This window comes from Cupressus sempervirens, chromosome 3, assembly GCF_028749045.1.
Source record: "Cupressus sempervirens isolate cs-2001-9-10 chromosome 3, ASM2874904v1, whole genome shotgun sequence".
NCBI lineage: Eukaryota > Viridiplantae > Streptophyta > Pinopsida > Cupressales > Cupressaceae > Cupressus > Cupressus sempervirens.
This window is the reverse complement of record NC_143120.1, coordinates 42095800-42115742: the sequence shown is the minus strand read 5'-3', so window position 1 is coordinate 42115742 and position 19943 is coordinate 42095800.

Sequence of the window (19943 nt, the reverse complement as noted above, 5' to 3'; positions counted from 1 at the left end):
ACATCTTTTGATCAAACCCTCTTCATCAATCAAATAAGTATAGTACTTAAATCATATAAGTAGTACTCTTACTAGGAAAATAGCAAGTTTGACAACAGTGACAAAGCAATGATTGAAACACATTTATCATACTTGTATCATTCTGTTTTCAACAATCTCCTTCTTCAACAAATAGTCCTTACAAAATCTCCTACCTAAGTACATACTCTTTATTACTGAACCCTCTAGCCACATTTCTCTGGGAAATCCTTTCCTTCTCTATGGAAAAGGAAAATGTCATCAATTGATCCATACAAACATCTCCAATGATGCAGTCCTTAAAACCTCAAATGAAATGTTGAGTAAGGAGTACCTCATCTTGGTTATAGCTAGAAATACTACCTCAACTTAAATAACCTCATCTCATACTGCTTTACTGATACGTTTCCATGTTTAATATCATGGAACTCATTAGCTCAAGCCTCTCTATCCTAAGGGGATAGGAACCTCTCTCTAAACCTATCCTCAAATATTTCCTAGGTGAGATCTACTATACTGCTCTGGAGCTTTTGTCTCTCAATATTCCACCACATAGTGAATGGTTTCCAAGTTGCATGATAGCACAAAAGGCTCTCAATTTTCTTGCATAAGGATGTATATAAAATCAACATCCCATATAAAGTAACCAAGTCTCAACCTCTAGGTCACCTCCTCTATCGTCGAAGTATGATGATTTAGATTGTTGAAGGTCTCTCATTATGTCAATTTGGATGACATCCTCATCATCCTAGTCTCAACCTCTCTTATGGTACCCTCTACCACTAGGTGGTGTGCAGGAACACTCATGGTCATGCTTGCCCCTATTCTCATGTTTTCACATATGGAATTTTGTACCCTAAGTCCGTCTCCTTGTCCACCACCTTCTTGAGAACCCTCAACTCGTGGTCCCAACCAAGCTATAAGATCCTAGAGAAAAGGCACCAATGCCTCAATTTCACCTAGATTATTTCTCTATCTCTCCCCTACTTCATGACCATCATGCAATGCTTGTCTATCATATTGCTAGGGTTTACCCAAAAGGATATGGCAACAATCCATAGGCATTGATGGTCTAATTTTCTACAATGTAAAAGTTTTCCTGAAAATATGTATGAAAATCAGATAGATATATAGGTATCCTATAAGCTAGGGTTTAGTCTTACCAAATATTGTTTAAACCCTATTAAAGTTAAAATTTGTGCCCTAAATGAGCCCTTTAGGTCATAATATTGTCATGTCTTAGGTGGGTGGGAGAAAATCAAATAAAAAAGGGGGTCACCATTGGCAAGAGCCCGTTTAGTTTTCTTTGGACCCCATAAATAATCTCACACCATTAGATCTTTTTAAGATCTACAGTGGTCACTCTATCGCATTGAAAGATTCTGGCCACTTTATCTCATGCAACATAGAAACCAATTATAAGTGTTACACCTAGAACCTAGCTAATTTGAATATAACTTTCATTTGTTTCACCTGAGGCAATGGATCTTCCAAAATCAACGGTGGTCACTATGTTGCAACTGGAAAATGGGAAGGTCTTGCCAGTAGCGACATGGTGACCTCTTGCAAAAGTGAAGCATGATGGGCCTAGAAGCGGATACGATGCCTAGAACTTTCCTGTCTTAAATGAGCTCTATAAGCATGATGGGTTGTCAAGTGTGTCAAGTGCAGTAAAGAAGGGACCAAAGTAAGAACTGACAGTTTTTCTCTTCACGGTGATGATTTTCTACAAGATCATGGTGGTCACTATGTCGTGGTCAAGAATTTCATTTTTTTGGTCGATAACAACATAACACCTTCTTGTAAAAGTGAAAAAAATCATATGATTAATATATAAGATATACACCATAAGAATTCTTTATCATTAGTGAGCCACGTAACCCTTATGGAGTGTTAGAAGTAATGAATGCAATAATAGAAATAAGAACATGTGAATTCTTTGTGCCAGATTCTTTCAAATCACACGGTAGTTGCTATGTCACGATTGAGAATATCATCCTCTTGGTCAGTGATGACATAGTGCCTTCCCGTTAAATTAAAACATGGTGAAACCTAAAAAGGGGAAATGCCAAAGAATTAATTAAGATATAGATGCCTTGCCAGCATGTCAAAGAGATGTCTTGTCATATGCTACGTGGATTCACACTTAGAGATAAGGCACATGACTAGTTGGAGTTGTTAGATTGAAGATCCAACTTAGGGCCAAATAAAAATAGCAAATTACAAAACAATAAATTCTATAAGATCCAACAAGATCCAACTTACAAACCCAATCCCAGCTAGTCCAGATATGCAACTAGATAAGAACACCAAGAAGAATCCATACTTGTACCCTCAGGTCCACCAAGCTATCCTCTAGTTCCCAAGCCAAAACCCTAGCTTTCCAAAATTTGCATCTCTCTTCATTCCCCAATCCTCAACTATAAAAAAAATCAACAAGACCCTTATTTATATTTGCCAAAATGACTTACAAAATAGTCTAGAACATACAAAATAGGAAGGCTAACAAAACAATGGTCAGGACACATCCCAAGGCAAGATCTCATCATAAATTTTGTGATTGAAATAATTCTTGCAAGTTGGCTTGCACCAACAATGCAGAAATCATGTCCAAAATGCTAACACTTGGCATAAAGAAGAAATCTTGGAATCCACTAGCTATAGTAACTCAACACCAACTAGAGCTACAGTAACTCAACACCAACTAGAGCTATAGGAACTTGGCACCCACTAAGTGCTATAGTAAATCTGCATGACCTAGAGCTATAGTAACTTGACACCCACTAAGTGCTATAGTAACTCAATACCAACTTGAGGTACAATAACTTAGCACCCACTAGACAGCTCGACAACAACATAAGATTGAAAACCATGGGCACTTGGCTCAAACATGTAAGATTGCAAGAAATCCTAGGATGCTCTTGCATCAAACACCCTAAGTTCAAAACGATGTGCTTATAACTGGAAGAACATCTTCTGGGATTCAACACATAAATCTAAAACTAGTTCTTCACATAGACATCCTCCAAATCTTCAACTTCTATACTCTTCCCGTTGTTCTTCTTCTACTTCTTCACATCCATCTAAGGTGTGCTACAGGTCTACTTTCCATACTAATCTCCAACCTTCTCAATATCTTCAAACTCAACTTGGCTACCAATATTGAAGTTCCTCCTACTGAGCTCTTCATTTTGCAAAGGAATTAGGGAAAACTTCTTGCCACCTTTCTCAACAATAAACACATTCTTGACACAATCATTCACAGCCCTGTAATCATACTGCCATGGCCTACCAAGCAATACATGACAACTATTCATGTCCACAATATCACATAACACTTTATCCTTATATTGCCCAATCTAGAAATGAATAAGGCATTGCCCCCTCACTTATTGAATTATCACCCTTTTATGCACTATAGTTATTGAATTAAATTGAGAAAGCTTTTGAAATAACTAATCATCTATCTAATTTAAAGGATAAGAAGGTGGCACTACAAAAAAGAATAATAATTTGTTTCTCAAAATACTTTGGTGAGAAATTTGATATCTTTCGCTAGGCACTCAAAAAAATTGATATAATAAAAGAAAGAAAAGAGTGGGGAAAGGAATTAAATGATTTATTCGGTGAAAGAATAACTGAAGTCATCAATGAAGAGGGGCATGCACTATGGGTAAGGACAAATGAAGAATTTGTTAAAGAGCAACTATTTTACAATTCCCTCACAAAGGAATTTGTTGAAATAAATAGATTGGGGGATTGGGTGGTTAAAAAGCAATGAGAAATCTTGAGCTTTAATTGGCCTAATGATACAATCTTGAACAAATGGATGGATAATTTTGTCCATTCAAAACAAATTGAGATAGTAGCTGATGATGTTGACCGGGATAAAACCAAAAAGGTGACACATCAGTGCATGCAAATGAAGACTAAGAAGAACAACCATCCCAAGAAGAAAGTATTGTGGTCAAAACTGATGATGTGGTAGAAGCAAATCTAGATATAATTATTATATTGATAGTACATGATGATACAAGTGGAGATGAATGAGTTGAAGTAAACTCTGAGAGATAAGAGCTAGAAAAATCATTGGTAAACCTAATAGCTACATATTCTAAGGATTCAGAGTAGTAAAAGGCCAATCGTGGAATTTGCAGCATTTAAAATGTAATAGAAAATTGGTCCCACAAGGGAATGTTATGATGTAAAATCTTTTCTGTTGTGCAAAATTTTTGTGTTGTATGGCAGTAGCAATATGTAAATATTTTTTCTTGGGGATAGCTATCATTTCTCTTTACTTGAAGCTTGTTGCATCTCCCAATATAAGTGAGATCCCAAGGTCAGAGAAAGGGTCCGTGAATTTTGTAATTTTGTCTTGTTCAAAAGTACAGTCAGTCCAATCTTATGTGCAGTCTTCTACGTTTATGTTCAAACTTTGGAACTCTCTAATGTTTTGATATCAGTGACAGAACGAGTAATAAAAACTAAGCTTCTTTGAGTTTCTACCAATTATTGTATTTGGTCTTTCCAATGATAATACAAAAGGGCATTTAAACTACAATTGTGTTGTCAATCTTTGACTCCATTTTTATGAATTTTCTTACTTTGAAATCAGTTAAATAATGTTTAATTGATTGAATGCAATTTGAATAGGTTGTATATTGACTCTATTATTGCTTTTGATTCAAGGAATTAAGGAAGTGCTCCAATGAATCAGTAAGGTCTATTAGTTTGTAAGAAGGATATTTTATAATAATAGGAATTGGTGATCATAGTTGATATAATTCATTTACAAGTTATCTGGATTAGATCCCCTACTGAGAGTGGACTCTATGCAACAATGGTTAAGACTCTAGTCATATAAGTCATAAACAAATTGGAATAAACTCTGCTACATGTATCCAATTTATATTCAAATTTTAATTAATCGAATATTGTATCAAGTGCATAATAGTGGTCATCATCTAATCTATGGAAATTTATGAGTTATTGTTAGCTACTAGAGTTCATCTTTGTTCTACATTAGTATTAGAGAAATTAGACCATATATGTTGTTTTTAGGGATTAAAGGTAAGAGTCAAGTACATTTTGACTCCCTAAGGTATTTCTACCTTGGTCTTGCAGAGCCGGAAGTGTAGGAAGCATTTGTGCTTTGTGAAGTTTTCCCAAAGACACAGTTTATTATGCTAAATATGAGCATTAGCTACCTCTAGGTACAATAATTTTTTTTTGTTTATTGGTGATAATAATCACTGTTAAATCAGGAGCCAATAGACATAATATCATACAAAAATTCATCATAATAATTCCCAATCTTGAATTTTGCAAGGAATTGTTACCTTACCAATAACTTATGCTTATCCTTTATCTAATCAACTTGATAGGGTTTAGAGTGTCTCATCTACTACAACTCCAACTTATCAATGAAGTCCTCTGATGTCAAATTTCTGAACTATTATTGTAAATGATTACCTTACACCAATTTCCTACAATCTTGTATCTAGTCTTGAAAAGACTTATCCTCGGGAGGGATTCTCCACCATCTTTCTCATTAGACAAGTTCTCTTTACCATCAAAATTTCCCCTTTTTTAGGTCCATTTAGTGGACTTGTGGGTTCTCCTTAGCCTAAAGCATTTTTGTTACCACTTTCAATTTTCTTCCTTGAATAGTTATACTCAAAGGGTCTACATCTCGCTTCACCACATTTGAAACATGTTTCATGAAATCCTCCTCTTCTACAACTACCTTAGGAGAAACTACCTCTTCCTTGGTAAGAACTACCACCTTTCCACAAAGTCTTGCCCTTTTCATCTCCTTTCCACTCAATTTTGCCATGTGCCTTTTTGAAATCTTCCTCATCTACCTCTCTTTCTTTGTTCATGTTGCTTTGTCAAGATCTCAAATTTCAAGGTATATTAGCATGCTTCTTCTACAATATCCAATTTTACAAAACTAATCTCATCTTGAATTGTAGTCCTCAATCCATTCAGGTATCTAGCAACTTTCTCAAAATCATCATCAACATGTCCAAATATTATGTCTAATCTGTAGAACTCTTCAGTATACTCTTTCACACTCATATCATTTTGCCTCAAATTATGCATCTTCCTCAACAAATTAACATGGTAATTTTTTTGCCAAAAGTTTCTTCCCACCAAAAGATTGATTTCAAAATGTTGAGCTAGCTAATAGTCATAACTTTCAAATACTCAAATTATCAAATGTTACACAAGGATCTTTAACTTTGACCATATTTTTTTATCCTAAGTCTTGTGACTTTATTTCAAGTATGCATTTGAAAAGTTTTAAGTTGTGACTATGTGATTCAAATAGTCATAGTGGATTAAGTGCTAACTCAGGTCAAGGTGGTGAAGGCATGATTGCTTTGTGTTTTGCATCATCGCGGAGTTAGTTGGCTCAACCAAGGTCAAAGTCCCAAAGGTGTGATTGTGTTGTTTTTTCCTAGTTACAAGGTGAGTTTGACATACTAAGGTTTAAGTTGTGATAGTGTAGTAAAGGAAAAGTCTCCATTGTTTTAAGGATGCATTTCACACCATTAGATCTTTTATATCTATGACTAGCAAACTATCACAACATGCTAAAAAGGAAGCTATGGTTAGAGTTGTGATCTAGAAATTTCTTTGTTTCTCTTGGTTCCAAGGTTAGAAGTGAACCTCGAGTCAAAGTGGTGACAGTGTGAATGCGGTCAAGATCTCAGTCTTTGCAAGGTTGTGACAGTTAATGAAAGATATCAAGGGTAGGTTGTGAAGCAGCGACAAACAATTGGTCATGGTTTTGAAAGCAAGAACTATTAATGAAGAAAGGTGGTGGTGAAGTTGTGATCATGAGTGGTCAAACATAAGATATACGGTTGAATGCTAGTAGAGTGGTAGAATGATAAAGGATGATTGGTCCACATGGAAAGGCTTGATGGATTGACCACAATTGACCAATGATACAACTTATTTAGCATAGTTATGAAAGCAGGAGTAGCTCTTCGATGATGGATCTGATCTTTTTGATCTTCTATAACCACTTTCATTGTTCTCTTGGTCTGATAAATGTAAAGGAACACTCTGTCACTGCCTGTAGATACATCTATTTAGTCAGAAGTTAATGACCACCATTCTTGACCTCTCAAAGCTTTGTTTTGTGGATAAGTGAATTGCTAATAACTAATTTTGTACCATGATTAGATATTTTCCAAATTTGTAGTAGTGGTTGGATGTAATTGTTATGAAGTGTTTTTGTCAAAAATATATATTATGTTTAACCTATAAAAGCACATTTTTTTGTAACTTCTCAAGCATTGATTCTTCTCTATTTTCCTTGTCATGTTTTGCATGTGCATTGTAAATTCCCTTTGCCTTTGAGCCATTGTAATTATCTATTGTATCTCTTTTAGCCATTAATACATTGTGCAAGATTTCTTTGCCTCTAGTTAATGTTCTTGTCTATCTTCTGCAATTTGCATGGTTGTATCTATTTTGACATTTCAATGATATTGAATGAATTTTCTTCCTATACCATTCTTTTGTTGTCTAATCTACGTGTCGTTGTTAGATTAAGAAAGGTCTAAATATAGATCCTTTGAGGTTATAACTGGTTAACTATGCATCTATGGGTAAAGGTAGGATTGAAAACCCTATTTTGGTGCACCACCTCCTTAGAATAGATTAGGTAGTTACTTTTGTGTATTCCTTCTCCCTTTTCTCTTCAAGTGTAGCTTAAGTGCATCTTGATAGCAAAGGAAGCCAACCTTCTTTAGAGACTCAAACTCATAGTTCAAGTACCATAGCTTAGAGGTTGTTTTCATGTTTCACAAGGTTTCCTTTGGGTCAAAATTCTAGACAAGGGTGTAAGATTTTATGGCGACAGTTTTTGGCATGATTGGTGGGACAATATACAAAAGATTTCAAGTCCACTAGTGTCAAAGAAGAAAAGTTCCAATACGTGCTAAGAAGATAGTGCTGCATTTAGTATTTTTAGGCCTTCAAGAGGCTCTTATCCAAGCACTTGGTGGCTCTACTATATCCCACATCTAGTTTTTCGACCAAGTTGATGTGATTCATGCCCAAAGATTAAACAAGGGCATCTTCTAGAGGTAAGTTCCAATATTAGGAGCTTTCATTTTTTAATCCAAGAAGAAAGACTAGGGTATCTCTTTCACTAGTTAGGAATGCAACAGTAATGCATACCCCTAAAAGATCCATCTCCACTCCTCCTGTTGTCAGATCTCAGCCTAGAATACCCTCTTCTCACATAGATCACTTGCTTACATGGCTAGAGCTCATGTTTTTTCCACCTTTAATGGTTGAAGTCCTCTCTTATTAACCCAAAGACATGACATACTAGTATCAGCTCTTAAAAGTATCCTTGAGTTTACTAGTGAAACCTCCATCTCCCCCTTAGAACACATTCAATAAGTTGAAAATGTTTGTAATATACAGAAAGCATATGAGGATGTTGTTTTTAGGCTTTTGGAATCATCCTTAAATGGGAAAGTGCTACAATAGTATAGAGGTTTTCCTTATAACTCTATTTCTGATTGGGATGGATTAGGAGCAGCCCTATGCAAGCATTTTGGGGACAAAAGTATCACCCATCACTTTTAGAACAACTAACAACTATCAAGAGGGAACTCCATGGATGTATGACTGATTTTAATTATAGATTTTAGAAGACATGGAACAAAATATCTACTAAGGTGAAGTCTTCTCCTAGTAATACATTCTTGTATTACCTCAAGGCCTTTAGTGGTAATATTTCTATCACTCTGCAATCTATCAGAGGAGATACTCTACCAAATGCTTATGAGGTTCCATAAGAGAAGTAAATATCTTGATACAAGGAGGGAAGTTAGCTCCAAGGCCTTCAATGTCTTTCTTCCCTGGCATGCCCAATCATTAGCCTATTGCAGATGCAATTCATACTTCCTCTACAAGCTAGCCTCTTGATGTAGTCCTAATAGTCTCGACATCCTCCAATGGAGTTGATAGGATCGAGGCCATGATGTAGGCACTGATGTAGAATGTGGATAAGATCAAGAAAAGAAGATGGAGGACAATAGTGCAGAAAATGGGCAATGAGTTGGTGACTATGATGATGTAACAAGCTCAAAATAATAAGCCTTCCCAACTCCAATATCAAGGTCCCATACATAATAGACCTCCAAACTAGAGTCATGTTACCTACAATAAGAATAGACCTATTGACCACCCTTTCAATCAAAATAAAACTATCGACCACACCCAGAATACAAACACCAACCCAAATAGGGCTTTAGCCCCTTAGAACAATCTTTCCCAAGATCAAGATTTCTACCCTTCTTGCAACTAGTCCTATGGATATCGCATGTCTTAGAAGGAAAAATATTACTCGGAATTAAATGTACCACAATGAGTAGTTTTCAAACAACACAGTGCTAATGAACCTGCTGATACTTTTTAGCAGGGTGGTTGTTCTTTCATGAACCATCAGATGGAAGAGCATGGTAATGTAAACCAGGGTTCCTGCACTTACAATACCAGGAGCAAGGGAAGTGTTTTTGAAGATGTTACTCCCCCACTTTCCAATTAGGATTCAACATCAAGTGTGATACCTCATGAGAAAGTAATTTCCTAGCAACATAGTGCTAATCAACTTGCTAATGCTCCTCAACAAAAAAGACAAAATGAAAGTAGAGGAGATATGAATGACCCTCAGGTTGTTCCATCTCAACTTCCTACACATGCAGCTACCAAGTTTACTATCAAAGCACCTAATGCATCATTTAGTGTGGTAGATTAGATGAAAAGAAAAATGAGAAAATTTCTATGTGGGATGTTGTTGCTACTATACCATCACAAAAGAAGCTTCTACAATAGGAATTGGAGAGCATTGAATCAAAGGATCAGTTGCCTAGCATGGAGAATGTCATAAGATTGGTGCAACCAAGCAGAGAAGGAGAAGAAAGTAAGAAAATCAAGCTTCCTCCTTTCTATGTCTCTTTAACAATAGGAGATAAGCTAGTCCACAATTGCATGATTTATTTAGGTGCTAGTAGTTCAGTAATGCCCAAGTGTGTTGTTGATCTCTTAGAAATGAAATATGAGCCCATTGTTAGGGATGTATTGTAGTTAAATGGTAGTATTGTCAAACTATAGGAATCCTTAGGAATGTTGAAATGACCCTATATGCATGCCGTAGTTGTACTATAATTAAAGATATATCAATTTTTGAGGTTAAACTGTACTTTATTGTTTGTCTTTTAAGAGATTTTACTGCTCAAATAGGTGGTTACATATCCTTTGATTGGTCATACATTTTTTTAGAACAACGTATAGAACAAAAGCTTCAAATAGAGTAGAACCATTATCCCTCCACCATATTGAGCACTACACTCCTAATCTAATCAATATGAATTGCACCATCCTAGAGATAGATGAAAATGACATGAAAAATGAGCCTACCACTTCTCTAGTAGAGGTACCTAATTTTCGATTAGATGAGTAGGCTAATGCATATTAATTTGATCCTATATCAAAAACCTTGGAGAAAGACCTTGGTACTTATTGTATATCAAAGAAGGATGCTCTCATCCCTAACCTAATCAAGAACAAAGAAGACACAAGTGGGACATGGAATATGTATTTTGATGGATCAAGAAATAAAAATGGATCTGGGTCCAATGTGATGTTGGTTTCTCCTGCACTAGAAAGGTATTATTTCTCATTTAGGCTTCAATTTAATTGTACTAATAATGTGACCAAGTATGAGGCATTAATTCAAGGTCTCCTACTTGCTCAAAATAGAGGAATTCAAGTATTGATTGTATATGGAGATAGTGAGCTAGTGGTTAATAAGGTGAGAAACCAACATATTGTAGACACCCAAAAATTGGCAAAGAACTAAACTACACAATTTTGATCAATCAATGCAAATAGCAAGAAATTAGAGGAACACAATAGACTTTCAAATCAAGGATCACATTAGGTCATTAATCATCTATTAAATCCACAAGACCTAAATCAACTTTAAAAAGAGGAGAAAAACACTTCAAAATCATAAAATGAAATTCAAAAAAGGAGAAAGAAAAACACAAACTTTTGAAAATAAATAGAACATTTATTAAATCAATAAAGTCATTTATCCTCACAAAAATGAAAATCTCTCTTTCACGTTTAAAAGAATTAAAAAAAAAATTCATTTATCCTCAAAACCAAGTCTGTTGGACGCTTCCTCCTAGTCTCTTATGAGATATTTTCAATTTCACTTCCATTCATTAGTCAAAGGTAAAATGTTGATTCTTACCCCAACCCCTTTTAAAATCCTATAAATAGGAGGGAAATTCAAGAGCTAAAGGACCCAAATTTTAGGCATCTACACTATAGGCACATTTTGAGTTATCATTTAGCATTGTCATTATAGCAAGTTAGTAGCATTTTTAGCATTGTTTTCTTGTTATTTAGTATCATTTAACACTTGTTCATCTCATTGAATATTCATTTTAATAGCATTCTAGAGTTATTACACCATATAATTTGCATTTAGTCATAGATCTTGCATATATTCTCATAGATCTACATTTTGAGCATACTCCCATTCTACAACTGTCATCGAGATGCTAGTCTGTGGGCTTTCTTAGCAGTTGTAGTTAGAGAAATATGAGACATTCATAGAGTTTACATTTTGACAATGATTGCTTGGGTTTACTCTAGTTCATTTTCATTTTATCTGCATTTTTCATTAAAGTCTCATGAATACATTAATATACCATGTATAAATTGGCGCCCACCATGGGGCTTGAACTCAAAGCCTCTTTATTTTCTTTTCAGTCTTTCAGTCTAATCCTTTATTTTCAGTATAGAGCTATGTTTGTTTTTGGTTTCAGATCTTACAATGTTTTGGAGGCTTCATAATAGTGACAAAAAACTCTTCAAGCCTTCTCCAAATGCACAAAGGCTAGATCTAAAATTTCCTAATTTTTCAATGCTTCTGAGCTCTGTTTTAACACTTCCGAGAAATCTTTTAATGCATTCGAAGTCTTTTGTAATGATTTTACATCTTTTTATAGCACATTTTCTCATTTTTATAGCACATCTAATTATTCTTATAGTGCTTTTGATTATCATTATAGCACATTTGAAGCTTCTTATAGCACATTTACAACTTTTTGTGACACATATGCTATTTTCTATCATACATCTGATCTGAGCTATTAACCTTCGCATCTAACTTTCAGATATGATTTTTGATTATTTGTAGACCTCATATAAGTTAATAAGAACTCTAAGACTACTAGCAATGCAAGAAAAGGAATGAAAACCCTCATTAATGCACCTAGCCTTTTCTAGCACTAAATTAGGTAAGTGGACCTTGACCCTTTTAAATTCAAAGTGTGGCACTTCTAAATTGAAAACCTAGTTTAATAGAAACGTTCGATCTCGCGAACCTAAATGGGAGTAGGTCTATGCTCTCAACTCTTTTGAGTTGATTATAATGTTCAACCTTCTATAAGATTATTTACAATCGAATGAGGAAACAACCCACACATAGCCTAACAAGGAGCCCCCTTTGTCTTCTATAGTATAAGAGCTAGTAATTGAACAATTGTGTCTATCATGTTTGGGAGGTTAGGACAATAGGGATATGCTCTTACTCTCCTAGAGTGATCAAATTACTAGATCTATTTTTGATTTCCATCTTTCCTATTTTCTACTAGGTAGGATTACTCAGCCATAGAAAGGCTACCTCCCGAGTTGCCTTAGCAGGGTCAGTCAGAGGGTACGCCTCAGAATCTTGCATTCCCAATCAAATGCAAGCCACTCATGTTTGAAGCATAGAATTCTTCTAGTAGTCCTATAAGGGATTATGAAAAACCTCCTTAGCATTGGTGGGAAGCTCTCTATCATAGGAGAGGTAAATCCAAACATTGATGGTTAAAAATGAAAACCCCTTAGTTACCATCTCTAGACAACCTTGCTAGGAAGCCCTTTTCTTCCATTTTCTAGGTGCATGTGGTTTTATATTCTTGTTGTGATTTCTAGTACCTATTGTGATTAGATGTGTTGTAAAAATTAATAACAAACTCCAGCTAGAGTCACAGTCCTTCCAAAAGACATAACTATAAACCAATATGAGAAACTAAGTTCAAAACAAGAACATTGTTGTAAAACTTTGAAATAGTGCATCTACTACTCAAAACAATGCATCTGGCACATCCTATGATGCATCTAAACTCTTTTACGATGCATCTAACTACAAAATAGTGCATTTATAGGTTAAAACAGTGCATTTTCCATTCATAACAACACATTTGAGACTTTAAATGATGCATATGATAGACAAAAGATTGTATTTAAACAATTAAATGCATATGATCCATGAAATAGTCCATTTGATCAATCCTATGATGCATTTGAGAAAGAACCTACAACATAGGCTATTTGCATACACAACCTTTTCAAATGAACAATGGATTTGGATACCCCTTTTCCCATTGATATTTTCTAGACTAGGAGATCCTAAAATTGAAAGAAACCATTTTTTAAGCAAACAAAACTACAAATGTCATTATTAATCAATACTCATTATTGCTTCATTTTGCATATCAAGCTAGAAACATCTGAAGACACACATTCGTTCCTTACTTAACTTCACAAAAGTGAACTTACCCTATCAACATTACCAAACATCTTGTTAAACTTAACTTGTTACTCCAAACATATCATAGTCAATAGAAACCATCATATGGAAAAAATACATAAGAATTAGAGGAATCATACTCAAATTTCTTACCATTGCGTAAAACTGGCATAGCCACAAAGTCGAAATAATCACCTATATGGGTGAGTGCCAGAATAGCTAGTAGAACCATCAAACACACAAAACCTCTGGATCTCATTGAACCTATCACACCAATATATTGTTCACCAAACGTAGTCACCCACATGTCACTCCTATTCAACCAAAGTTCAGAACCCTTTGCCAAAATGGGTTCATCTAACATGTGGGATGAAAAGAGCATTGAAACTAAAATTGAATACTTTTAGCAAAATCCCAAACTTGTGGATATCATGGACAAGATACTTGAGAAACAAAAAGAATGCTACATACTAGCATTGGCATAGCAAGGTGCAAAATTGCGGTCCAACTTTGATGTGACCAACCTAAAATGAGATGAATAAGAGTCACCCTTAGTTGTTGTCACACAAAAATTACAAGACCTTCAATTGGAAATGGAAATCATGAAATGAGAAAAAATACAACCCGCAAAGTTTAGTCTTGAAAAGGTGTGTCCTCTTCCACTTGACAAAAGTATTATCTTCACACCTTTCCCTCAAAATGTGCAGATACCAGAATAGGATAATATTTTTGGCACATCAGATCCATAGGACCACCTAAGGAAATTCTATACCCTAAGTATGAATTTTTTCCATGAAACAACTTAACTAATGCATCCGTTCCCTAGGAGTCTCAGAGGGCAAGCCACGGATTGGTTCTCCAAGTTACCCTCTAACATTAAGACGTTTGATCAATTAAATTCTATTTTTATTGCTAAATACTCTTATAGTATCAAAAAGGAAGTTACAATGATCGATTTGTGTAACACAAAACAACTTCCTGGAAAATTATTTAAAGTCTTCCTAGAATGGTGGAGACATACATTTGCCAAATATCATAGAGACATACCTCACAAAGAGAAGACAGACATCTTCATCAATAGTCTCTTGAAACCCATGAATTACTGGCTCCAACCCCAAGGGCCTAAAGACTTTAAAACTACTTTAGATAATGTCGCTAAGGTAGAACAAACCTTGATAAACAATTACATTATTAAATTATCAAAATATGGTAAGGGTTTCTCCTATAATTCCACATAGAATCACAATTCCTCTAATCAATCCACTAACAAACAAAAATCATGGTGGCGATACAATAACAAAAATACAACCAATGATGAGCTGGTTGAAGCTAACCATGTTAAACCTCAAACTTCACCCCATCCAAATCAACTGTATCCTATCGTCAACAACACCAATCCAAACACACCTCGACAAGAAAATGACCGTCCATTTTACTGACATAACATAGCAAGTCCCTCAACATATAATCAAGTTTCTTATAATCAAGCTCCTCCTCCATAAATATATCAGTCTTTAGATATACCCAAGGAGTATACACCTATTAGAGTGTCTTATGAGAGTTCTTTACGAACCCTCTTGGCTAATGAACTTGTTGTATTACTTTCAAGGCCAAACCCTATGAACCTCAAGTCAAGCCAAAGTGGTGGAACAATAAGCACATTTGTGCCTTTTAGAGAAATAGGGAGCACTTAATGAATAATATTTTTTCCCTTAAGGGCTTCATACAAAAATTGATCAATGATAGAACTATCGAAATGAACAACGTTAGCAATAGTGAAGATCATATGGCCTTCAAAACCCCTTTCATGAGTCATGAAAAGGGTGAATCCTATAGAGCTAATCAGAACACACCTCATACTAAGATTAATTACCCTCATCATTATGAAAACACCATCAACATGATCTCAAGCTTTGATGACACCATAAATGTCATCATAATTAAAGACAAAAATAAGAAACAATCATCAGATGTCGTTATCCAAGGCCAAGCCTCTAAAATTATTTTACCAGGACCCGTGATAAATTTTGATCATGCAACTATGAATTCCTCCTTGTCCAAGTACAACTTGGTCAACCAATTACTTAAAACTCCCACCCATATCTCCATTTTTGAACTATTGCAAATTTCACCAGAGTATAAAGAAATAATCACTAAAGCCTTAGTGCCAAATGACCTAGATGTAACTAGATTTCAAAACATGGTCAGCAATCTAGTTTCTCCTCACCACATATCTTTTTCAACCCAAGATGACATGTTCGACATCTAGTCACAAGACTCTCCTTTTCATATTGAAGTCTTTATCCATAGAAATTGAGTCAAGAGAGCATTGGTTGATAATGGGGCAGGTCTCAATATTTGCAAATTAAATTTAGTGAAAGCCCTAGGCTACATAGAGGATGTTGTTGACCTAGGAAAGAAACTCACCATCAAATCTTATGATGATGAGAAGAGATCCTCCAAAGGCATGGTTATTCTGTCGATCAAGGTAGGGCTAGTTGTGAAAGAAATTGGTTGTTGGGTCTTAGACGTACAATTAACATATAACATCCTATGAGGAAGATTGTGGATTCATGACAAGCAGGCTATTCCCTCTACTAACCATCAATTTCTTAATTTATTGTACATGGGTCAAGAGGTGACCATACCTGGGGATCATCACATTGCCCAATATTGTAACTCCCTTATTCCTCATAATAGGGAAGAAATTGGTACCCAGATAGATGACATTAACCAGTCCACATCAATAGATGCTTCATGCTCTACCAGTCAAAATGAAAACCACTCATCTATATCAACTAAGCTTAAAGAGAAATTTGGTTGTTTGAGTTCTTCCCTTCCTTCACCATCATCATCCAAAGACCCTAAATAGTCACACTATGAAGAAATGGATAGATTGATGTGAATATGATAAAAAGTGTAAACTACAATGTAGAGGGGTAGGTGAGTACTCGGTCACCTTATTTGATCCTCCACTTTCTCTGAGATCACATTGAAAATCATCATCTACCACTAGGCCTTATGACGCATATTTTGTCAAAGCAAGTGGAGTGCCTCCAAGTTCAATAGAAGAAATCAATCAAAAAAACATTGACATCTCCCCCCACCTACATGGAAAAGGTTATGATATAATGAAAAAGATGGGATATATGGGAGATAGTCCCTTGGGGAAAGGGACAAACATCGTCGAACCACTTGTAACATAGTTTAGGTCCAATAGATCCAAAATAGCGGTGAGGTATAGCAAACAAGATGATGCACGGATTACTCTTGAGTCTCATCCCAAGTACAAAGATTCCTCCTTTTCCACCTTGGTGTGGGTGCCTAAAGAAAGGGATAGTAATAACAAGAAAGTAGATGACATAATAAATGTAAATATATCCATTTCAAGTTCACACCACACAAGAGAACCACTCATATACCCCTCTAATAATGAAGATGATGGCAATTCCACTAAGTGGGAATTCAAATCATTATTCAAAGAGTCCCTTCATGACAAAGAATTTGATGTTGTTCACATTCCCACATCCAATGGTTTCACTGCACAAGGATCAACCTCTCATCTGGGTTTTACTTCACCAAGAGTTAGAGTACAAAAAAGAAACTTAGAGGATGATGAACATATTGAAGGGTTTTAGTTTCAAACCCTATTTCTTGACTTTTTTCCAAAAAAAGGTTAAGATGACTACTATGAGCCCCTCACAAGCTCTACATTTCCTGATACTTTAGAGGAAGCACATGTCATAGACCTAACTGAAACAACACATGAATCATCTAACAAGGTCATGTCTTTAAGCCCCGTCGAACCCTTTCCATTTTATGATCACTCTCCCTAGTCCATCCTAAACTCGCTAGTTGGGATACAACCAAGCCTCACCATATTTCTTATTTCGACACTAACCATGATGTCTTCATCTACCTTTACATAGTTGAACCATCTCGTCCACAAAGAATAGAAGAAATGCACACAGTTGGGTTTGATATCAATCATCTCAGTCACACTAGAATAGGTTAAGCATTTCATAGCCTTCATGATCACTACCAAGTTGTAGCTAATGTTGAAAAAATATAGATAAATAGAAGTGATGGATCTCAAGGTGAAAACCCTATTTTGCATCCATGAATGAGGCGATTGATACCTTACCCGAGCACTTTAAGGAGAGATCATCTATCTTGATTAAAAAAATAGAACAAGTCAACAATGGTATAGAACAAGAATCGAAGATCACCTATTTGACACAGTCCTTAAACACAGAAGAAAGAAGCACATTATCTCGCTTCTTTGAAGAGAGGCAAATAAAATTTGCATGGTATTACATAGACATGCCAGGATTAGACCCAACTTTAATCCTCCATCACCTCAACATTTCTCCAACGGTCAATTTAGTTAAACAAAAACTCAAAAAAATGCATCCCCACATAGCTCTACTAGTCAAAGAGGAACTAGAGAAATCGATCAACACCAACTTCATCCAACCCTTGGCATATGCATCATGGATATCAAACATTGTACCTATATAAAAAAAAATGGTAGCATACGCATCTGAATTGATTTCTGGGATACAAATAAAGCATGTCCTCAAAATGAATTTCCCTCTCCAAACATTACTTTTGAACAAATTTCTAGAGATACGAACAAAGCAGTAGATGCCATGGCCCCTTTTTTCTCCTACGTTCAATTATCGAAGCAACACGAGAAGTATGAGTTATCAGTAGAAGAGTTGGTTCAACTCATGTTTACTCAACCTGATTCCCTTATTATTTTCCATTTAGACACTCCCAATTCTATTTGGTATATCCCCATCATCACTTACCTCTATGATAACACCATCCTCTTTAACCTCTTACGCAACCAAAGATGTAATTTCATTCAACAAACCTCATGCTACACTTTAGTGGCTGATATGCTATATAGGAAGGGTCTTGATGGTACTTTGTTTAGATGTCTTGAAACTGACAAGTCAAGAGTAGCTCTGCAGGGATTTGTGGGTCACACTCCAGTGGGTTTACACTAGCCAAGAAGATTCTTAGGATGGGTTATTTTTGGCCAACCATGGAAATGGATTCTATTGAAAATGTTAAGACTTACAAAAAATGTCAAATCCATGGTAACCTTGTTCATGTGCCAACCCAAGAGCTCGACCCTTTGGCCACACCATGGCCTTTTTATTAGTGGGGCTTTGATTTGATTCGAGCCATACACTCACCTTCCTCTAGCGGACATAAATGGATTATCACCACCACAAAATACTTCACCAAGTGGGTCGAAGTGGTGTCACTTGCTGACTCTACGAGAAAACAAGTCTCTTCCTTCATTTTAAACCCATATCATTTTTCAGTTTGGCATACCTCATGTCATTCTCATGGACAATTCCTTGTACTTTAAAAATAAAATAATTGAGGAATTATGTGAAAATTTTCACATTATGCATCACTCCTCGTCAATTTATCAACCCCAAGGCAATGGCCAAAAATTCCAACAACAAGACCATTATCAACATTCTCAAAAGAACTACCAACAATATTGGTAGAGATTGACATTTATAGTTGAACCCCATACTTTGGGGCTATAGGATAAGTGTTAGGATAGCTATAGGTGCAACACCCTTCTCCTTGGTTTATGGTGTTGAGGTCATTCTTTCTTTAGAGGTTGTGATCCCATCTATGAGAGTCACTCTTTGTGACCTCCTAAAAGATGAGGACTAGTGAGTGGTCGTCTAATGTAGCTAAAATTATTACAAGAACATTGGCATGCAACACATGAACACCTCAAAGTGTATCTAAACAGGTTATCAAAACACTACAAAAAGTTGGTCAAACCCTATGTCTTTCAAATTGGTGACCTAGTTCTCTGAGAGAACCCTAAGAACCAAGCTGCTAAGGAAAGGAAAGGAAAATGGGAGGCTAATTGGATTGGTCCTTACATTATCATAGAGTCTTCTAGGACTAGTACTTACAGATTTTTAGACTATGATGGCACAGACCTAGTAGAGCCCATCAATAGCATCCATCTCAAAAGGTTTTATGTCTAGAGCTTTTGGAAACACCTCATCACTGAAAATATCCAAAAAAAAAAAAAAAAAATCGAAAAATTCTAAAAAAATACTGGTACATAAGAAGTGAGAAATGCTACCTTTGGTCTCAAAAGGAGAAAGAGATAACACCTTTGGACTTTCCTAAACAACACAAGTCCTTCAATGCAACAAGATAATCAAGACAACACTCAAACAACTTCGTCAGATACAAATTTTTCTGATTTGTGGCTTCCTTAGCATAGTTGAGTTAATTTGACATCAAG